Source organism: Columba livia, chromosome 3 (assembly GCF_036013475.1).
Source record: "Columba livia isolate bColLiv1 breed racing homer chromosome 3, bColLiv1.pat.W.v2, whole genome shotgun sequence".
NCBI classification, from domain to species: Eukaryota; Metazoa; Chordata; class Aves; order Columbiformes; family Columbidae; genus Columba; species Columba livia.
Genome location: NC_088604.1, coordinates 14,858,196 through 14,882,784, shown reverse-complemented (window position 1 = coordinate 14,882,784; position 24,589 = coordinate 14,858,196).

The window sequence follows — 24,589 nt, the reverse complement described above, 5'->3', positions numbered from 1 at the left end:
GAGAACTGTGACTTCCAGGGTGCCTGGCTAACGCAACAATTTTTATTGGCTCTGAGGAGCTGATGGTACATTTAAAGTAATTATAGCAGACAGTAGAGATAAAAGGCAGGAAACACTTCTGTCTCAGCATAGGTATCTATAAGTCAGTTATCTAACTTGGGACTAGCTGGGTAACATTCCCTTCAGAAACACTTCCTGAGAATTATTCATTTCAATATAAGAGAGATAAATTAACCAGTTCCAAAGTTAGATGAGTCCCATGCTGAATAAATATATTTGTTGTTTGTTATTCAAGTCCCAAGATTTACTGTACCAGAGATGGCTAAAATAACTTTCTTCCCTTTCCTCTCCACCCCCTCTGTTCTCAGTATGTATTTGCTGAGAAAAGGCACAAGGACTTCTTTTCAATGTCACTCTTTTTCCACTTTTGACCTTGACAGTTGTCAGTGTCTGAATGGCCATAGACCATTTTGAATACTGCTAGTTATGATGTTTGGTGTTTCGTGGTCTGCATGGCAAAATTTGCCCTACACAGAGTTTTAAAAACTTCTTCTCTGGAAGTCTGTGTTTCTGTGCAGCACTGTTGTAGTTTTGCTGAGTGAAAAGGCTGTTTTGCCACACAGTAGTACTCCCATTACATCTTCTAGTCCAGGATCCATATTTTACGTTGTAATCTCTCTACATGGGCTTTCAGCTCTTACATAAAGTAGCTACTACACAGTGTACCGCCTTTGAGGTATTTGTACACTGACATTACAATATCTTAAATGTTAGATATGAATGCATTTCCTTAAATAAACATACATACAGTGACTAACAGGGAGTATTTCAAGATATATGTTTTACCTTCTATGGCAGGGCTGGCTACCCTCAAGAGTGATTTGCCATGGAGTTAGGGAAAGAAAAGCTTAAAGTTAATGGTTCTAATGGCAACTTGGTCTGGATCTGGAGATGTCACCTTTCAGAGAAGGGACATGCAGATGATCAGGTATTTGTCTCATGCAAAGCTGAGTCTCCTGGTTGCCAGTAGGAACCAGGATATTGCTAATACCTCTGTGTAGGAACAAGATGCTGGTGACCTCTGGAAGAGTCTCCCACTGCTGTCTGCAGTTGTAGCTCCCACGTAAAGCCAAATTTGAAAAATACAATGTCGCTTCCAACCCCCAGGCATGTAGCACACCAGTGGAAATTTTTTGTGCACTGCCTTTGTCACCTCTTCTACAGGCTCACATGTGGTGATGCCTATTTTGTGGAGATTTTCTATCTAAAAGGCATTTGGACAAAGTTTTCCAAGCTATCTAATTGATTTGCTGTTATGCTTTGTAAATTAATAAAAAAGCTAAGTCCAGACTCAGTACTATATTTGATTTTGTTTATGCTGTATGAATTTTTACAGTACTGTCCTGTTGTCTAAAAACTGAGATACAAAAGAATGGGGATGGAAATCAAAGAAAATAGAATGAAAAAAAAATCAAGATTTCATTCAGATATCACACGGTAAACATGTTTACTGCACTGTCCTCCTCACCACAGGTATATGAACCCCCTTAGAGAAAGCTGAAGTTTATGAGTTGTATAATAAATTAGAGAAAACAAGAGAGGGGGATTGTAAAATTACGTGCATGAATTCTTCAATATTGCCCCAGAAGGAATTTCTCTGAATGCATTTCATTCTTCACTTTCTTTCAGTCCTGCCTGCTGCCATTCCCTGGTGCAGGGATCCTTTCGCATTACAGAAGCTGCTCTGATGAAGAGCTTGTTGGATGAGGGGGATGCCTCCAGCTGCCCATCCTTCTCATATGTTCAGTCATTGAGCTCAGCAGGATTACTGGGGTGCTTAAAGTTAAACAAAAATGCAAATGTTTGCAAGGTCAAGGCCCAAGAGGCCTTTAAAAGCATAGGCTGTTACTTGCTTCTGCCTGGATAGAATAATTCAGGGCACTTATTACTCAATAAGTACAGATGCCATTCCCAGTAGTATGACTAGTAATAATAATCAGAAGAATCTGTTGGTTCAAGGCAACTACAGAACTGCAACCTGAAAGGCCCAGACTTTGTCCTTCAGTTTGTGGTTTGATACTTCATTAAGATATTAGATTCACCTGTATTTGCATTGTTCTATCTAGAAGGTCATTAAACAGATTCCCACCTCCAGAGCTGTGTGAACTGTTGATCTTCAACTACTCACCAATGTTTAAAGTCTTGGAAAGGTCTTTGTCTCTGTAAATAGAGTTTTTTTAAGTCCTTGGGTTTTTTTTTTTAAGTCCTCCTTGGGCTTGCTCTATTTATTTTCATGATGAAGGAACTGCTATTCGTACTGTCCAATGTTGATTGCAAACTATCTTATTTCAAATTACACAGCTGAATTAATTTTTGAAGAATAATTTTCTTACAGATTTTGTAACTAGATGCTAATAAATCCATTCTGTGCTTCATATATCAACCTTTCTCTTTCCTAAACTTAATTGAAAATGTTAGAATACACTAAAAAAATAATTAAAAGAGAGCTGTTAATATAGAAGTGTTTATCTGCATACAAAGTCTATGACTTCCAGGAATACTTTTCCCATATACCTCAGAATAATGTATTGATGCAGTATTTGGTGAGAGGAATATAAAGTGCAAAGCAGAACTCAGTGTTTTATGTTCAGAAATGATGAAAAATTGTCTTAGCTCAGAGTTAAAGCAGTATTAGCAACTGTTTAAAAAAAATCCAAAAGGATTGTAAGATCTTTACAGTATGTTGTATGTTGCTGTCACAATGTAACATTAGCATACTGTTACCCTTGTATCAGAATAAAGAAACATATGAAGAATTCCATAAAAATGTTATAAATTTGTCACTACAACTACAAATGAAAACATTAACTAGCTTTTTAGGTCAGCTAAGACCCCAACTTTTTTACCCAGCTAGTTCAGTAGGCGTAGGAATTATAAAGGCTTGTGGGTTTAGATCTTTCCCACAATTATTCTGGTTTAAGGATATTCATGGGGTATCTGAACTGGCCCACTGAACTCCATCAGTTATGGACAGTGGTGGATCAGGTAAATCAGAAAGTACTGAACCCATTAAAACATGCTGCACATATCAGAACAGCCTTTCTAGTGACATTTTACAAAGTTTCTCCCTTCAAAACTCACAGACGAAAATTAGCCTCTTGCTGCTTACTGCAGAGTTCATTCATAATCTTCTAAGAAAAGTCTGGATCTGGCCAGTGTTAGAAATTGACCTCTGCATTAAACCAAAGTGGTTTCTCCATTCCTGTGAGGCTTATAGAAGTTACTGTTTCCCAGTTGGGACAAAAGTACAGTCAGGAATGTGTCTGATTTTTCTGCATGTCTGATGTAGTAAAGGTGGGCACTTCCGGAAGCAGCACAAAGACACTTTTGGATATGCATGCTTTTTAACTGTTGATTGAGCTTACACCTTTGTTCAGCAAGAGAATTCTTTTTACTTGTAAATTAACGCTAAATTGTATTATAGAACAGAATCCTATCTCCAGCATTAAATTGTCATGTGTCAGCAGTAGGACAATTCTATAAAATGGCTTTTTTTAACCTGCAGTTTTTATTTTTAAAAGTCAATAACATAAAAAAATTAAAGAAAAAATACATATACTGAATCTATTTCTGGCCCCTCTACTTTTCTCCTGCTTTCAATTTATATACTTTACATAATGTATAAGAGGTAGGAACTCTGATCAGATCAGTGTGCATTGTGTACATAAAGATGATACCTACCCACTGTTTATACATCCGAAATGTAGAATAATAGCTTAGCAATACAAATAAAGAGTGCAGGTGAGCACATGAAATAATGGGAATAAAGTGGTCTCTAGCAACACAAGAGGAATGGAAATTATCTGTCTCTCTTCAGAGAGAAGAGCTGGTTGCTGTGTCATGATGCTCTCCCAGTAGCTCCAGGTATCGTCAGGGCAGGAACACATTGATATTTCTAAGAGCAGGAGATTGACCTGGCAGGGTGCAGAGGATAACCAGGTTGTCCTGAACTCTGTCGAGGTCAGGATTACTGCTGAGCCAGTCTTGGATTTGAATAGTTTTAACTCTCCTTCAGCACTAATGTAAAGAAACAACATGTTCTTGGAACTGATTAAAATTCAGACCATATTTCTGACACTGTTGGTTCTAGTTTTCTAGCTAAATTATAGCACAAGAAAATACAGCCTGGCCTATCTGCATTCACCCATGGATGCAAGAGGATGAAGTATTTCTATCTTAATGTATGTGTTCCTGGCAATGGTAGATGTGTCCTGCTTTCCAACCCAGAGGGGTCTATATTTCAGCATGAGTGCGGTGATCCATATACTGTTATTATCACACCATACAATGCAATCTCTAAAGCACCTTGGGGTCTATCTCTCTTGGATGAAAGGCATTATAAAAATGAAAGGTATGCTCGTAACGGTTTGCAGTAGAATACTGCATTAGCCTTGTTGGCTACAGTGACGGATTAAGGGGAATTGTTGCCCTCAAGAAGAAAAGTCTTGAGTGAGTTATGTACTTCTTTCTCAATGCATTCAGATTGTACATATATTAAGAGTAGTTTTGGCAGACTGGCAGAGGCTGAAAAAGTCTCAGGGAGGTGAATAGCTCTGATAATAGCTCATTAACATTATTTGTCATACTCATAACTCTCTTTAAAGTACATGCAGAGATGGTGATACACTGCTGGGCAGAGAGAAAAACAGCAGCAATATAAGAAAGGAAACACATTTTCAAATGTACTTGATTGAAAGAAAATCTGAAGAGAATTATCCTCCTGCATTATTCATGTGCTTTTATGACATCTCCATTAAGTGACTTAATGGGAGGTCACAGTTTGAGCAGGGGAACAGAATGAAGAATATGACAGTATCTTTAGCTTCACAGCCTATAGCTTTATTCCCAGCTGACAGCAGTGAATGTTTTTATGGAACAGAGCTTCCTGTGGGACTATGCTAGCTGCAGTGAAACTTTCCTGGGGAGAGTTTCACTAAGAGACATGCATACAGGAAGGTCTCTTGGTGGGCAGATCATGGACTAGGGAGGTGGGAGAGCTTTGTTTGTTAATTTTGCTCCAGTTCAGAAAGAGTCAGAACATCCCAGATGAGTTTCAGAAATACTTTTCTCTCTTTATCACATTAAAATAAATCTGAAGTCTTGGGTTAGATCCAGCCTGGAGCAGGGGATGTTGTTGTGACCTCAGCAAATTCTCCAGAGCAGGAAAAAAAGTTTCCTGTTCCACTTCACTCTTCCCAGGGCTGATCGTCCTGGAGAGCAGACACAGCTATATCAGCATTATATACGTAAGAAAATATCTAATGGGTTCATAACAGGGATTGAGTTTTTAATATTAAACGTTTTCTGTTTTAAGTTACTGGTCAGAAAACTGTTTTGTTTTGTTTTTCTGGAATAAGAACAACTTAAATGTGGCTTTCCTGAGCACATGCAAGTGCTTCAGGAGGCATTGAGAAAGCAGCTGGAATGCACTGGAGTTAATCTGCATCCGAGATTCTCTCATCTGAGAGGAGGTGTCCTTCAGAAAGCTCCCTGCACATCCCTGGCACAGCTGTCTGTCAAGGTTATAAGAGGAAGAAAGTCCAGCTGTGACCTTTCACTGCTTCACATGGAGGAAGGAAAACGTCCTTCCCCTGCTGTCCTCTTCGTGGCGCTGGCAGGCAACAAAATGGGAGTGAGAAATACCTTAGGTCTTCTAACATCCCCATCCAGGTATGGAGATCAGATTAGAAGCTGGCCTGGCCCAAGGGAAAAAGGTCCAGTGAATGAAGTATTAAGCAGCGTAATTTGTTCCCCTGCTGCATGTCTTTGCAGGTTTAGGTTCAATAATTATCTGCCTGCTGGTTTTCTTCCATTTTCAATATATTCTAGAACTTTCATTTTTTAATCTTAACCCTCAGCTTATCCATCATCCTCCAGATCCACATGGTATATCCATTGTTTCATTTTAATTTGTTCCTCTCTTCCTCTACCTTTGGCTCTTATTGATTTTTGTAACATTCGGTTAATATTTCAGTATATTATTAGTTTGTGTGACATTTTACATGCAGTTAAATCACAACAGGTCTCTTGAAATTACTGGACATGTAAGTAAAATAATTAAACTAACTTTCAAGGGGGAAACTGGCAGAAAAACAATACAGAACCTTTTGACCCAGCGGAAGTAATCACTTTTGTGTCTCTGAAATACCTTAAAGAACAGGATTTTTTTTTTGTTTTCATTGTCTTTAAGTTACTGAGCTGTACAGTTATTCTCAAAAATACTCACTACATGTTATCTGCATATTTAGCTGTCTAGATGACTGAAAATTCATCCCTAACGTATTTACGTCCTGGCGAAAGAACTGGACACCATGACAGTTCACTGACATGCTGGATCAATGTATTTCCCTCTGGGCTTTCACTGGCTGGCTCTTCACTAGCAAAGAGGCATTTGATCCGTTGTACTTCTGTGGGGAGGAAGAGGCAAATAGCAACTAGGGAAGATATTAATTACAAGTTTGAAACAACAGGGGCAATCTTATGGGACAACTAAGGTCATCTGTTTTGGGGTTTTGTGTTGTGAGTTAGCAGTTATTAATTAATGTTTTAGATCTGTGGCATGGGAACACGCATGCTGTCTACAACACACTCTTTCAGCCTTCAACAGATATGAGAATGAGGCATAAACATGGTGTATGTTTGCTCTTTCAGCTGAGGAGGAATTTGTTTTAAGGTCAACACTTCCATGCATTATATTGAATATTTTTGTTATAGACGATCACGATAAATAGCACGCATTCGTTGGAATAAATTGCTTAGAATTTATTGCAGCAAGTGGCAAGTGGGCAACACAGTGCTGGGCGACCTGGGAGTCTCCTGCTCCGCCACGGTGCACATTTTCAGTAGCCGCAAGCCTGGTTAAATGTGGTAGAGGATTACATATTCATGGTTATTCCAGGAACACCTATACATATTCATAACTTTTTCCTCGAAAAGGCCATCCTTATTAAAATGAGTTCCAATGAATTATATCTATAGTCTTCAGCTTTGGCTCTTTCCTGTTGTGCCTACGCAGTGTCTCCGGGTGGTCACGGGCGGGGGCCTTTTGGATGAAGGCTGCAGTCTATCTTGTCGTGCACTTATCTTTGGCCTAGTATGCTGGGTTTGGCCGAGGGTCCAACGGCTTGAGCTGGTTTTCCTCCCGCTTTGTGCTGAAGACCCCCGTTATCTTGTTCACACAAGGATGCAACTGGGCCCTTATCTCTGTCAGTCTCTTACTGAATGTTCTGCAGGGTACACTAAATTAGGCTTTTACACATATAAGTTTTTTACAAAGACTACATACAGGTTGCATTGTTTAATGGCAGCATGTACTAATACCATGTTATATGCTCAGGTTTCACAGCCACTGATAATATATGCATTTAGACCAGTTTGATTAACAAATATATTGTTAAGTCTATTACATCTTTCTCACTTATGAAGAGCTGGACTTATTTCTTATTATATGGATCTTGCACAAGTAATACATAAGACCTTTATTATACAGCAGCTCTGTACACACATCAAATTGGTTATGTGTAAATGTCTGAAGGATTTCTAGTTCCAGTGCTAACATTCAGCTCAGAAAAGTTTTTCTTGCTTTTGCCAATAGATGGCAATATGTTATAGACGTGTGAAATTATAAAGCCCAACTTTAAAATTGCTTTTTTTCCTAGAGGTTTTTGGAAACACTAATCGATCTACATAGATACTAAATTCAGGAAAACCAAGGCAAAAGTTATTTAAAGTCACCTTTTTTTTAATTTTTTTTCCTTCTTTTTGTGTGTGCCTCTAATTCAAAGTGAATTTATTGCAGGGAAAGCTGAACAAAAGAATCCTCTCCAGGATGCAACATTACATATAAATTTTAAGCAGAAGAGAGAAATACTACATAATTCTTTCTTATGTGAGATTATAAATACCTGCTCACAATATAACCACTGCAAATATTATGGAACTTGTAAGGGCATTACAGCTAAAAATGAGAGGGAAGAGTAATGTGAGAAAAGAAATCAAATTATGGCTGTGGAAGGGAAGGAGATGAATTGAGGCAGAGGTTTGTTTCAGTTCTTAGCAAGGTCTTCTCTGATAAAATAAGCCCTTTTCCAGGTTTTAACAATACTTGGTTGGGCACTAAATTAGCCATTGATGAGCGGTTGAATGTGCTGAATAGTGGGAAGGGGGGTTGAAAGTATTTCTGTTTCTCTTATTTTCAGGTGTGACCTTTCCTGGTCCTTTAGCTTTGTCCTAGAATCACTACTTGATTGCACCTTCATTTGGGCTTCAGGGGAAAATGGGACAAGAGCTTTTCACCCACTATGGTTCTTTCATAGCACTGGAAAACTGCTAGAGAGTGTGCAGCTTCTTTTCTGCACCCATTGAGGAACTGCAGCTACACAAAGAATATACATTTAGCTTCACCAGGGAACTGAGTCTTTTGTGTATCAAAATGCTGTTTTCTGTCACTGTTTGTGTTGTTAAAAGAGTAATAGAAGCTTTGTAGATTAATAGACAAAAATATTACAAGAACAAAACTAATATATCCAGTGAAATATGTCAGTTAATTATTATACAAACTCACTGCATTATGACAGCATTCATTTTAAATGGAAACCAAACAAGCAAACAAACCCAAAAAACAAAACAAAACAACACCACCGCCGCAATGAGGTGGGGGATGGAAATCATTGTGAGATTTAGCTAAATAATCTTGGGTTTTGGAGGAAATTAGTCACGAGATGAAAGTGATACAGACTTCACCTTACTTTAGGAATTAAACCCCAACACAAACATTTTTTTTTTTTTTCATTAAGATTGCTTGTTTTAGATGCAGCTGTTTGGATTTGACAGGATCTATATTTACTGCTGTTTGAAATGTTTTTGTAGTTGGAAAGATTTAAAAAAGTCACTATTTGTAGGTTTATTTGGAAGTAAGTAATCATGCAAATGTAAAGAGAATTTAAAAAAGCCCACAGTCAGTTAAAAAAAAAAAATCTATTTTCAATACCTGTTAATTGTCTATTCTGTATCAAATTTGCCCATTTTAAAAGTCAATAAAAGGGTTTTTATAAACTGTATGCACCGAAAAGATAAAATTTATTGTCTGAAGAGCAAGGCTCTGCTCTTTTTACTTTGCAAGCTGTCACGAGAACCAGAGATTACAGAATTGGAATTCAGCTGACAGGTTTGCTAATGTTGCATAACATGACAAAGGAAAAGGAGGCTCTCTCTAGTAGTAACACACTGACTTTACAGAGAAGCCAGCTAGAGGTATTCTGGCAATTTTTGACAGGTTTGGTGTTTTGGAGCAGACTAATTAAAAAATTAGTCTTATATTCAAAGTCAACTTAAAATTATCATAACCATTTGGACTTGGAAAACTGAAATGGAATCTAGAGTATGGTGACACTTCAGATATATTAGCATCATAGTTGTTGATAATTCAAAAATAATTTCAGAAAATAACAAATATGAATGATAATTAGAAAGAACACATTTTTTTTACTTCAAATATGTCCAGATTTTTCATTTTCTACATGTTCTGTTAAAAATATATAATAATTCAAAAGATTCTGCAGTATATAGCATTGTAATCCTTAAAGAAAAATTACTTTGAGATCACTAATTGAACACAAAACCACATCTTCATTTATTAAATTTTTGAAGAAACATATATAGTAATTCAACTGTAAATACCTCCATCAAGAATCTGGTCCTCATCTTACGGTAGCACAAAAGAAAATTCCTGTTCAGCTGGTTGCTTTCTATTCAATTTAGAGATATGACTTATGTTTCCCAGTCCCACTCATCTAGGATTTTACTTCCTCAGACAACAGAGCTTTGAACATCACCATAACTTCAAGTGCTAGAGAGAGAATTATTTGTTATATGCAGAGCTCCTATACTTCTGCCCGTGTTCTTAAAAATTCTGCGCAGATGCTGTGCTGGGTGTGTGCAATGACTCCAGTACATCTGAGAATAAGTGCAGTCCAGAAGGGCTTTGTTGTTGTTCATCTTCTTGGGTCCATAAAGTCCAGGCACATTGAGTCCTGGGGAAAGTGATTACCACTCTTCAGATTGCTGGACTTTGTCATGGTGGCAGAAAGTGACACAGGATTGTGGAACACAATACTTTTCATCTTGTGACTCAACTTATTCCTTAGCTGCATGAACTTTTGGCTTCTTGGAGAAGGTGGAGAGGAGAAAGAAAGAAAAATGAAATGGATGTTGAAGCTACAGGTAGTAATAAATTGTGCACTATGGTCTCTTGGCAAGTGAAGGGACAAAATATATAGAAGAGATGGGAATCGTTCCAACTGGGAACTTCATCTATTCAAGACTGAGTCTTGCAAGGTGCCCTGGCTCCAAAGAGCAAATCGCTTAAACTCATTTGCCCATGAGAATATTTGCATACTTAAAGTTAAGCAGAATTAAATACTGTCCTGCATTAGATAATTTAGAACTGAATCAAATTGCTTTCAAAGCTTAAATCAATCATGACACACATTATTTCTCTGATTCTGGTAGCAAAAATGCTCTGCACCAGTGGATGTCACTGTGTGCACCTAGGCAAAGCAGTTTATTGATGCCGCAGATGAATCTTTGAAGAGTATGCATAGGGAAAAAAAGATCCGTTTGTGATTCAAATTGGTACTTTCTTGCCATGCACTAAAAGATAGGAATATAGTGCTTTTGAGAGTCTAAAACACCCCCCTGTAAAACCTTATAAAAACGAATACCCGACTGTCCTGTAATTTAACTTTTTTTTCCATGTGGTTTGTCATCCAAAGTCATGTATATCCAGTTCTTTTCTATCTAGAAGAAGCAAGATAAAAATAACAAATGTGCAGTTATAAATATTGCTGCGTTCATAAAGTTTCTGCTTGTGTTGTTACAAGCAGGTGAGTTGATAAATTGGGAAATCCCTGCAGCATCATTTAGTACCCAGCACCGAAATTTTATTTATGTAGATAAATAGCACTTCTTTAATGTGGTAAATCTGTTAGAGTGAAATCTGTGTGGTTTCAGTATTTGTAATGTGAGCATTTCAGAAGTGTAAGTACCAGTTTATGCAAATAGGTCCCAAACTCATCAGTTTTACCTACCTTATTATTGATATCTATCTTCATTGAAGCTGTGTACTGAGTGCACTTCATTAAGTCTGACAAGCCAAAGGCTGCTCCTTCTCCCTGGGAATTGCCATCTTCTTTACAATGCAAAAGCCATTAAATGAGCCTTTTACAGTAAGTCAACTTTCTCTGCTTCTCTCCCCCAGTGGGGGGTATTTTTTTTTTTTTTTTTTTTATTTTACTCCACAAATCCTGCTTAAAGAGACACAGTAAGATTCTTTACAATGAAAAACTGTGCACCTTTGTCCTTCCGCAGAGGAATGTATTTATTCCCCAGGTTCTTAACTACACAATAAGATAATGACCGTGCCCTTGTAGTTAAACCCCGTGTGGGAAGCTGTACATACTCTTTTTTAATGTCCATTGCAAATAAACTTTTTTTTCCCCGTTGCCTCTAAAAAGATTTTATTTTTTTCCTACAACATCTTCCAATGCAAGTGTTACATAATGATATTTCCAGGTAAAACAAAGCAAGGTTCTCTGTAGACAGTGCTCTGGCTACAGCTGCTGGATGAAGGAGTTTTTATTCATAGTTTTGGTGCTTGTACAAGCTTTGCTAGAGTGATTTTCTACAAGTTGTTTGCTAGATCACTTAGCATATGATCACATGTGGGAGAAGGACTTATTTTAAAGGATAGTTCAGTATCTTGGCTGTCCAGAAAAACATTTCCTTTGAGTTGATATTAAAAAACAAATTATGATGTAGGTGTAGGTGTACAATACAAAAACTCATTTTTGTATTGTACAAGCCAGGCCCCTCCCTGCCTTCAAAAATCCACACCTATTCTTGCTTTGTTTGTATACTTCTGTACTCCACTCTAAATTTATGACCATTTCTGCAACTATATAATGATGCATCAACAGCTAGAGTTGGAATAAGGTATTTGAGTTTGATTTTTTAAGAACAGTTCTTATAAATACACACCAGAATATTCAACAGCTGCCTTATTCCTGGCTTTCTGCTTAAGCCCTAGATGCAAGTTCTTGCTATTACTTCTCAGAAACACTGTGAAGCACTGCAAAGAATGAACTGGTGCTTTTGATGCAGATCTGAAACTTTGTCTTAATCTGTGAGGTGCTTTTAAAAGAATACCAGACCATTACTCAGTCTTGCTTTTTTTCTAATGTGATTTATTGCCTACAGTCAGAGGGATCAGTTCAGATATCCTGATGTGCCAGGTGAGCACAGAGACTGCAGTCCATGCGCTGAGGAGATGCTGCTCCACTCTGCATGTCCTTCCTTCAGGCAGGAATAAACACTGTCTGGGACTCAAATGGCTTATCGGATTGCAGTGCAGCAAAGGGAATTTAGGATTAGGTCCCTGTGGCAGCAGGGAAAAGAGGACAAGCTCAGAACAAAACTTCTCTTGGATAAGGCTTTATATATGTAGACCGTGTGCACATTTAAGGTAGGGTCTATTTGACCCATTTGCACAATTTTGAAACATGGTTCAGCTAATTGTCTCACTCATGATACATGGCAGGAGTTGTTTTTATCTACTTTACTGATTCAGTTTCTCTTCTGTTGCTGTTCTGCCTCTACCTTTCATCAGCAGTTCTGCTACAGGCTCTGCTTCCCAAAGATCTCTACATAAGGGATGGATGCAGGCCTGGATGCTAAGTGAAGCACCTAGGGGAACTCCTCATCTCTGTGGAACATTGTCTCAAGCGAGGGTGGACAGCTGCTCTTCACCAGGCTTTTTAATGGTACATGTGCTACTGGATGTTGTGGCAGTTGTACATCCCCCTGAGATACAGAGCCTTCAACAGGGCAGCTGATGGCTCCTTAGCACCTTTTGTGCCCCATTATGCCTGTCCACACATACACATCTGGGTGGGCCAAGGTGCTGATAGTCACATCCTCCCCTACCCCAGGGCAGGGTGACTTCACCTCCACCAGCTGGGGGGAGCAAGAGGGGTGGGACCCTCAGTCAATAGACAGGGTCCTTAACAAAGGAGGTGCCCTGAGTAGCTGAGAATCTTCTGCACTATGTTGTAATGCCCACAGCCAGATCTGACCAGGCTATAAAACAGGGTCCCTGCTTAAGTCACCTTTGGAATGGTCTTCTTGGACCAGTGGGTCTATGAACTGGAGCCCTCTCCTTAGACTGGGATGCCATCTAGGGAGACTTCCTGTGATATAACCACTAATCCAGGCAAATGTGGGCCCTTGCCTAACCCAGGTGAGTGGTTATTTCTTGAGCGTACCCTGGAGTGAGAGGAAAGCTGGTTTTTGTTTCTTGTGATTGTATGAGTGCACGTGTGGATCCCCATTATTCTTATGTTGTTGTTCCCCAATAATTTCAACTGATATCTGAACCTGTATTTTATGCTGCCGGAGTGTTAATAATTATATAAACCCTATGTCTAGTTGGTTTATTTGCTACACTTTTCCAGCTAGAATAATGTTTGCTTAGGAACTTATTGTCCATCTAAAACTGACTTTGGGGTGCCTCTGTAATAGATGCCTTCAGTGGTGACTTTTGCAGCTGTTGTTCACCCTTAGCAGGAAGCTCTCTACAGACACTGTTATCAGTGTAGGCACATGTTTAGCCTTTTCATTTTACTTTCCAAAACCCTAGGATTATGGGCTATGTTTTATCTGGAACAATACAAAAATTTACCTATGTCTGTTGTGCCTACACTTCATAGGCCAGTAGGCTGAGATTTGGGAAAGCTGATGCTCAAGACTTTCACTGGTATGTCTTGGAGGCTGTGTGATGAGGGAAGGAGTCTACAGAGGAGGTGAGCTTTTTTTCGCATGTTTTTGTGGTTAGCTTTTCCTGTCCCTAACATACGGATGTGTGCAAGCCCCAGGGTTGAACTGAACCCAGAACCTTTGGTTTTGATTTTTTTTTCCACAAAGACTTCTTATTGTTCCTTTCTACACTGTGACATGGAGGGGATGGCCATGAAGTTCTGAAAATTCATTAACTCAATGAAGGAATTTTTGTGTCAAATTGTAACTGTCTTTATAAATAACCATAGCACAGAGTTGTGTGAATGAAGAAAATCTTTCTCTTTTGCACTAATGGGTGAATGTGAGCCCAAATATTTAAAGTTTGCAGATTCATTGTCAACAACTTTCATTGACCTCCCATGTTGTCTTACGTTCTAGGACTAGTTCTTATAAATCAAGTCTAACACATATAGGCTAGAAATTCAGCCTACCAGTGACTGGCTGTTAGCTGTTAAGATAGCAGGATTATAGAGGAACCAACTTAGTGGTCGCTCAATTTTCTAAGGTGATATTGCTGAATATAGAATTCTTCTCTCCTTAATTGGGTCTGGTTTTGATGTACCTGTTCTGATCAGACAGATGTGCTGAATTGGGTATTTGTGAGGTTGTTGATTCCACTGGTTTAAAGACTGGTTCTTAATAGTGTTCAAAAATATATATATATAAAATATGATGTTATATGTGTACACATGTGCATTGCTTAAATTGTAGATACTTATTAAAGATATAAATATTTCTAACAGGTTTCAAAATAAAACCTCACAGGTTAAGCCAACAAGGAACTAAAGCAGGTAAGTCTCTGAAAGAATTATATCAGTCAGGACCTCCTTCTGGCATTGTTGCGATGAGAAGTATAACCTCTGTCTTCTCCAAAATAATTTCAAACAATTATTTTTTTCATTCTTCCCAGTTCACCAAATTAAAGCTGTTGTGACACAGGCAATTTAGAGAAGAGTTGAATGTTCTGCAGTTGTCACAGCCTACTCTTTGAGGATTTCCAGATCTAAATTGCCACTGAGTATGACAAAACCTGGTGATAGAGACAGAGACTTTGGTATTTGACCTGCCAGTTTAGTCACATATCCAGCTGGGATTGTGGACACAATTTGATTGGAGCATTAACATTTTTTTGTTAAGCATAGAGAGAAAACTTGTTTATTTTCCTGTTTAGGGCTAAAGAAAAAAAATCTATTACAGTTGTTCTAGAGGAAATTTTCAAAGCTTATTTTCCATCAAGTTTATTTAGAAAAAGTAGAATAATTGAAAATTGTAATGCTTATTTAATAGTTATTTCTGTTAGCCTCCCCAGCAGTGACATGCCTTTCACTCTTGTGTTGTCTCTCTTTGCTTCTGTACTGGGTTTGTTTGGGATAGAGTTTTAATTGTCCTCATAGCAGACCATACAGTGTTGTGCTTTGCATTTGTGGCTGGAAAAGTGTTGATAACACACCAATATTTTGGCTGTTGTTGAGTAGCATGTGCACAGCATCAAGGCTGTCTCTCCAACCTGCTCCCCTACAGGTGACCCCAACTGACCAAAGGGATGTTCTATACTATACAATGTGCTCAGCAATAAAGGCTCCAGTGAAGGATGAGGATGGGTGGACACTGGTGGTTGTGGTGTTTGGCTTCCCAAGTAACTACTGTGCATACTGAGGCCCTGCTTCCCAGGAAGAGGCTGGACATCACCTACCAATGGGAAGTAGTGAATGAATTCCTCTTTTTGCTTTGCTTCCACATGAAACTTTTGCTTTTCTTATTAAACTGGCTTTATTACAACCATGAGCTTGTCCATATTATTTTATCCACCTGTCCTGTGAGGAAAGGGATCAAGAGAGCGACTGAGTGGGGATCTAGCAGGTGAGATGCAATTATTGTCTTAAAGGATTAATTATTACAATATGACTGTAAAGTTAGAGGTTTATTTTTTTGTATTGATGTGAAAAAGCACAGAGATGGAAGAACATGATGGTGTTAGTTGGGTTCTAGGTGAATGGTTTATTTGTCCTCTCAGCTCATGCTATATTGGCATATATGGGATATAGCTTTTATTCTTCCCTGCAGTGTCGAAGAACATTTTAGCCAGGTTTGCTGTGTGACGAAAATAGAAGAGAACAGTCTAAATTTCTTCCAAGTCATCAGGGAAATAATATTTTAGACATGCATCAATGGCTAAATTGGGTGTGGAATTACCCTGATGTGAAAAAATCACTGTATCTAAAGGTCTTTCATTTTTTTTTTTTAATGAGACGGTGAGTGTTTAATTAAGCTATGGTTAATTCATTGCATTGATTAAATTTGTCTAATTGCTACTTTGTACACCTATAGCTTTAATTTCTATATAATAATCCTTGAGTTTATGAAGAAGCCATCCAATTTCCTATAGGTTTTCTGTTGAGGTAGTAATCTTTCTGTGTGGATAATATAAATTGATACTCGTTCTATACGCTATTTGAATCATGAGAATAGAGCCTTTGATGGAGCAAAGCATTATTCATATCTTCAAAGTGATGTGATGTTCCAGAACACTTGATTTCCTTATGTTGCATCATTATGATCAACGCACTTAGGGCAGGATGATGACCTAAATTTTCTCCATCTAGATCTGAGATTAAATTTTTACACACAAGGAACAGCACCAACATCACCTAGGGAATGTTTTATTTGATTCAACTCCTGCTTGTATTAAAGCAATGTAGGATCATATTTTGTTGTTTTGGAAACTATGCTATGTATGGGATAAATATTACAGTCCTTAATCAAATCAATCTGGAGAATCAGTGACACTGGTCATATGTTTAGGTGCTATTCAGCACTTCAGTCTGACTACTGAGATCCATTAGTGAATAGGTAAATAAAATGTGATTACAAGTCTTCTCTATTGTTTAACAAATTTACAAAATTTTGGAGTTGTCTAGGAATAACTGCAAATAAGATATATAATGCAATGCATATTTAAGTCTTTTCTATGGACTATACCTTCACTATTTTCCATATTGCATCATTAGAGACACAATTTGGAAGTGAGAATAGAAATAAAACAGACCTGTAAGTTAGGAAGCTAATATGATGGGAAAAGATTATTTTTTATGCTTTTGAGTCTGAACTGGGTTTGGCTGGGATAGTTAACTGTCCTCATAGCACCTATAGAGTGCTGTGTCAGTTTTAGATCTTTGGGATCTGATCTGGTTTTCTGATTATATGACTGGGCATCTTTTAGGATCCCTATTTAGGAGAGCTCTTAAATATTTACTCTCTTCTGAACTAGAACATAGATGAGTTGTATTTAGATGACTGCGCAAGTGTGCAAAAAAACCCTTTCTTGGAGATTAATAGAGTTTGGTTAAATTGCTGTCTGACTGTTATCTGTCTTTGAAATTAAAATATTAGACACGAGCCCTGTCATTGCCATAAACCAAAATATAACAGCTAGTCTAGTCTCTAGATTCATATTTGACTGTGCATCTTGTGAAAGGCACTGCACTAACTCTGCTCTTGCTCTTATGTGTACTAAACAATTTCCTCAAATTGTATTATCACCTAATATCTGGCACCAGAGAATGTGATTATCCCCTCCTGAAAATGCTTTAGAGCTTATCAAGGAGTTTGTCTAATCCACTGGCATTAGAAGTAAATATTACAAGCTGTACTCACTGGATGTAGTCTAAGCCGAATAATTTGAATTTAAAGAGGCTGGAAGGCCGAAAGAACAGTTTAATATAATCAGGCTTCATTGCAAATTTCTGTTCCAGTACTTGTTCGGAGCTTGTCCATCATGCCCTGTCACAGACTAGACAATACTTAACAAGTTCATTCAGTCCTTTACCTTCTCTTCTATGATGTCTGAAACAGATTCCATTTATTTCAGTAAATTGAAGTCATATACAAAAGCTCATTCACTTAAATATTACAGAAAGAAATTGTTCACCTCATTGATTGAGGGTTCCTGCACTGTCTGTAAGTCAGCTTCTACTTAAAGAAATAAAGATTAAGGTATTGCATTTCTGCAGAACAGGCATCTATTTTAGTGACAAAATTCCCTAAAGTGATGATGACTCCAGGACACATTCAGAACTTCATTCCACTGTCACTATCAGGAATCATAGATATTTTCTTTTTAAGCAAGTTCGGAAATACTAAAGGTAAAAACTTTACCACAGTTCTAGGGGTTTTGCTAAACAAATGATAGAAACCTCTCCCTTTAAAGTACTTAACCCCTTTGTTTTTTTTCCTTGCATTAGATGTTACAGCTGAGTTTTGGAACACTCTGCAGTCACAGCACTCTGAGAGCACAACAGGCCAAAGACACAAGAGCTCTGAGATAGGGTTAGTTTCTCTCAGGTCTCTTGTGAAACCTTTGGGTCATACTGGGCAGGCTCAGTAACCAACATCAGTGTTTTATAATCATCCTGGAGTTACCCCTATATTATCAGTTACATCACTTTGATAGTTCTATTAAGGAATCCCCACAAAAACAACAAAATCAGGATGGTATACCAACTTTCAAGAGTGAGATGAGAAAAACGTAACTCATTGCTAATCCCAGAAAGATACCATAACTTTCTGGTTTTACTTCTCTTCAATTGATTCATCTTTTTCCCAAGAAGTAATTTCTTTAGCTTTTCATACTATGTTTTCATCCCTTCTTTTTCCCAGGACTTCTAAGGTTTTTTTTTCATTCCCGTATATCTCTTGTAATACCTGAATGTGAATGGGCTGAAAATCATATAAGAAAGCAACATCATCCAACAGCCTTATCTTTCAACAGCAAAACGTAATGCAGCTGAAGGCTTTCACTTGCTGAGAAACTGAATACAAAACAAAGAGTTGAACATTCACCCTAAGCAAATCTAATTTTCTTAGGCAAGAAGAAAGATGCATTTGAATTGAAATCCAAACAACAAATATAAAAATAGCTGGAAGAAATACATAATACATAATCAAGGTGACCAAGTGTTTTGTATAGGAGTTAAAAATGGTCTTTTGAATGATTTTGAAAACATATTTACTAATTCAAAATATTTTCAAATTAATATTATTATTTGACATTCTGTATTGTATCTTTCTTAAACTTCTGTGATTCCTAGTAGTATGGTGCTAGCCAGTCCCAAGAACAGGGAAATCAATCATGCATATCATTAGCTACACTAATTTTTCTAATTGTTCATTTTCACTATTGCTTTTCCTCTACATATTTCACAGAGAGTGTTTAAAGAAGTGTCTTTGGAAGAGAAAAAATGCAAATAGTACACAAGAAAGACAGTATCTGCTGATGTTTTCTTGGCTAATAGAGACAACACTTTGGAAATTAAACAAAATTTTTAGTGGGAGCAACATAATGTTAGGATAAGAAGCAAGAGGGTAAGAAAGAAAAAGTATGTGAAGACTGGCAGTATCAGAGGGAATTTGATAAAAAAAAAGAATTAATGACTTGGCAGGTAAAAGTCAGAAGACCTATTGAGGAATATATTTAAGAATATATCTCTGTTACAGGTGTGCTTGATGTGATGTTCAGGGTTGGTAGATACAGACTATGGATATGGAACTATTATAAAGGAAGCCTCTCAGCACAATGATGATTCCATTGCTAGACCTCATCATTTGGGTAGATGAAACTTTTAACTGCCTGACTGACATTGATAATCATGGGAACTATTTTAGGTGACAAAACTTAGCATCCACTAAAGGATTTTTTAAAGGGAAAAAGCCTGAATTACATATACTATCACAAAACTGCCGGCCTATCTGATTCTTTGCTTCTCTCAAGAACAATGTCCCAGCCATCTGACATATACAAAAATAAATTGTTTAACATATTGTTCTTTATTCCCTCATTAAATCAAAGAAGTGCTGTGCATCTGTGTTTAAAATTTACCAACCCATGAACAATCACTGTATTAGAGAGATTTAAAGTAATTGTAATAAGATTTATGGTAATCTAAGAGGTGAAGTACAAAGTGTTCACTTATTCTGGTCCCTTAAGTGCTATATAAATAAATGTGAGGTCTTAGGTTTTAGTGATCAAACGTCCAGCTAATGGCTTTGATGATAATTCAATGAATTATGTATTATTTAGTTGTAGATAAATCATTGACAGGGAGACAGAAATATGGTGTTTACAATCTCTGTAAATAATTGCAAAAACTCATATGTAAATTAGACTTCTAAGAAAATTACACTGGAGTAGTTTTTCATTGAAAATGAGTGTTTTTTTTTTTTCTTTCTAATAGCAGCTTTTTCATCAGTGTTCTTGTCTTTCACTGCTACAAATGTGTATAAATATGTAGGCTTTATCTAAAAATGCTAATAATTCCGTCAATTCTCTGTCAAGGAATTTCCGAAGATGTGGATCTGCATCTAAGCAAGGAAAGCTGTGCTCCTCACCTCCCCAAAAATCTCCTTTGTCTAACTCAGCCCAACTTTACATATTGTGTAAAGAAAGACTAGGTGACTTCGCACTTATTAGCAAATATAAAACTTCTACTACCTCCTAAAGGCTCTAAAGATTGTAGAATTTAAAGGAATCCTGTACAATTGATTATTGTGCTGCTTCTAATCATCAAAAAAGAGAGGAAATGTTCTCTGCTGTCATACAGGCATATTAAGTGCAAAGATGTTTTCTGGATGGTGTGGAACAATGGCCTGACTAGACAGTGTGCTGATGGAAAGTTAAAGGGAGGCAGGTGAGGAATGATAAGGACAGTTGTAAAAAGGGGAAAGACATGGAAAAACACATGTATCTGAACACTGACTTGTTCTCAGAAGTGAGTTGAAGTCCACAAAGGCAGGCAGGAGCAATTGAAGGCTTAGAAAGAATGGGGTAGAAAATTTGATATTTACATAAAATGATAAGTGGGGAAAAAAAAGCATGGAGGATCACAAACCAGGTGATTATTTATCCAGAAGCACATAGTCAGACATGCAGAGGTATTTAAATTTCTGTCTCCCTCTAGAGGTATGTCAATCCATTCTTTGTTTTCACAGGTATCCTTAGCAGAGTTCTTTAGGTGAGAGACACTATTTAGCAGTCACAAAGCTTTGCTAATACTATCCAAAGGCCTTGAAAAGCTATTTAAAACTGTTATACTCCCTATTAAACACAAGAAGGCTCACCTTAGATTTATTTTCTAAGCTATGTACAAGCACTGGTTAGATGTAGCCAAGCTAGGCTCAAAAGAAAAGCTTTAGTATCGTAGTTGCATTCTTGCTGTGGGAAAGCAGAACTCAGCACAGGTTAGTTCAGCCATGCCTTTCCTGGGATGGGCTTTGGTAGGAAGCTACCAAATATCTAAGTATCTGAGGACTCTCAGTCACTCTTACAAAAGAACATCAATATCTGCAAAATTCAATAAGTAGTTAAACAGAAAGTAATGAATTCAGAGTACTGAATATCTGCTCCTCACCTACTACTCAGCTGGTGCTGTTGCCTCTGATTTTAGGTTTTGTTTGAGTATGCAAGTTCTCCCTTGACCACCTTTCCACTACCTTTCCAATTGCATATGCCAACTTTTTTCAGCCAACTAAAAAACAAAACCAAAAACAAAACAGAAAATGATGCAGTACATCCTCTAGAGCCTGCATAATGCAGACATGGAGAAGTAAAATCTTTCTGTATGTCCTCTCAGGGGTAAAACAGTATGAACAATCATTGTGTGAACAATTTATTTTCTGTAATTTTGAATATCTAGATGCATCTGGCTTAGTGTGTTGTTTATTTCAGGGACAAAATGATTACTTAGCTAACTCAGTCAAAGTCTTATATCACTTTGAATAAACGCTGCTGCATTCTGGTATTTGAAATATCCATAAGGATAAATTAAATTAATTTGCCTTTCTATTGGAAGAAACACAGGTGCAGAAGAGCCTGCTTTCTGTTTCTGATGCATTGTAGATGCTATAGAAAGAGCTTCAATTTTAGCTTGCTCTTTTTTCTCCACTTTTTTTCCTCTACCTCTGGACAATAAAAAACTTTTCCCTTAAGTTAAAAAAGGCATAACCCAAAAAACCAACCCTGCAGCCTCTCCAATTCTTTCCCTTCTCCCATTACTGCCTCTACCATGGATCTGCTATGATGTTTCGCTGTAAGTGGAACTGTCTGGTGAATCATATGCTTGAAGTTGTACACAGAGAACACAAAAGTAGGTCACTGCTTATCTGAGAAAGTATACTTCAATCACTATTCAATCTTTTTTTTACACAAATAGTCAAATGCAAACTTTGTAATAAAAAATAATGTAGCCCTACTGGTTTGACTTATTGACTGAAAATAATTTTAAACTAGTAATGCCAATTTGCACTTGCGAGTTGATTACTAAGTTCATTCATGCATTGGAAACCATACATGAATTTGAACAAGGATGTATTCTGTGCTAGTACAAATCATAAGGGTAATGCAGTACCTTCTTTAAGAAGTTTAAATAAACCTGCTTGTCAGGATCACAATCTCTCTGTCTGACTATAAAACTGATGATCTGAGCCCCAGGAGTTTCCAGCAGCAATGATAACACCACTGAAGGGGAAGGTGACAGCTCAGTTTCACATAGCTCCCTTTGATAATAGCTATCCCATAACTGTGAATAATACACCTAGCAGCAGCATGACCGTTGTGTTGAGACACCAGGTTTTGCTCCTGGGGTAAGGGTTTGTTGTAGGTTAACCCTGGCTGGCAGCTCAGTCCCACACAGACACTTGCTCATTGCCCCGGAGTGGGATGGAAGAGTGAATTGGAAGCATAAAAGTGAGAAAACTCATGAGTTGAGATAAAGACAATTTAGTAGGTAAAGCAAAAGCTATAGGCAAGCAAAGCAAAACAAGGAATTCATTCAGTACTTTCCATCGGCAGGCAGGTGTTCAAACATCTTTAGGAAAGCAGGACTCCATCATGCATAATCGTTACCTGTGAAGACAAACATCATCACTTCAAATGTCTCCTCTTCCTCCTTTTGCCAGCTCTTATTGCTGAGCATGATGTCATATGGTGTGGGATATCACTTTGGTCCATTGGAGTCAGCTGTCCCCTCTGTGTCCCCTTCCCAACTTCTTGTGCATCCCCAGCCTACTCGCTGGTGGAAGGGGGTGTGAGAAACAGAAAAGACCTTGATGCTGTGTGAGCACTGCTCAGCAATTGCTAAAACATCCCTGTGTCATCAACACAGTTTTGATCACAAAGCCTAAATATAACACCATATGAGCTACTCTGAAGAAAATTAACTCTATCTCAGTGAAAACTGGTACAGGTTTATTGACCAAAACAGAACTAATGACAGAGGTTACTAAAATAATTTGGCTGAGATTAATGGAATAAATTAAAAATCCACTTGTGGATTCAGTTTGTTTTTCACTTTGTTGTTTAACATTTAACCAAACATAGGCTTCAAGGATGAAGTTACCTAGCTCCAAGAAATTAATATGGCAGAAGAAATCTACTGACATAAAAGGGAATCACCCCACTGAAGCTAAATAGAGATAGACTGATCCAGTGCCATCTGGTCCTGTGAAGATGAATAAGTTATGACTATCACAGCATTCAGTAGATGTGGCAGTTGCACATCCCCCTGAGATACAGAGCCTTCAACAGGGCAGTTGATGGCTCCTTAGCATCTTTTGTGCCCCATTGTGCCTGTCCACACATACACATCCAGGGTGGGCCAAGGTTCTGACAGTCACGTTCTCCTCTACCCCGGGGCAGGATGACTTTACGTCCACCCGGCTGGGGCGGGGCAGGAGGGATGGGACCCTCAGCTGATTTGACAGGGTCCTTAACAAATGAGGTGCCCAGAGTAGCTGAGAAGCTTCTGAACCATTTTGTAATGCCCACAGCCAGATCTGACCAGGCTATAGAACAGGGTCCCTGACTAAGACCCCCTTTGAGTGATGTTCTCAGAGTTTTGGGTCTGTGAACTGGAGCCCTCTCCTTAGATTGGTACGCCATCTAAGGACACTTTCTGGAACTGAGAGCACCTCACCTCCTCCTGTGGTGAGTGGTTATTTTTGACTACTGGATATATCCTTGAATGAGCCCTTCCCTAACACAGGTGAGTGATTATTTCTTCTCGGTTTCCTGGAGTGAGAGACCTCTGGTTTTTATTTCTTGTGAGTGTATGAGTGCACGTTGTGGATCCCCATTATTCTTATGTTGTTGTCCCCCAATAATCTACCCAACTGATATCCAAACCTGTATTTTATGTTACCAGAGTGCTAAATAATTGTATAAACCCTGTGTCTAGTTGGTTCATTTGGTACAATTTCTGTCTAGAATAAAGTCTGTTTTGGACCTTGTTGTGCACCTAAAATTGAATTTCAGGGTGCCTCTATAACACCAGGAGGAGCAGACCAGGAGGAAAATCACACAGTATGCAGGATAGTGCAAATTACCTTTATTACTGCCTGGTGGAATAAAGAGTTTCAAGAGACAATAGAGTAATATTAATAGTTTTGCAGGTGTTACACTAGATTATAAAGCACAAGTATTATGCCATATTTTTTCCTTGCAAATATTATCATTTAACTGAACTAATAACAAGCTACATGTTTTGAGAAATGCATGTGGGAAGAACTGTCAGAATGTTCTGTTCTCTAGCAGCAAACAGGAGAAAATGAATGTAATCTGCGTTACAATACTAATATCTTGCTGGAAATACCTTCTACCTTACTGTCATAGCAAGGATGGCAGAAACTA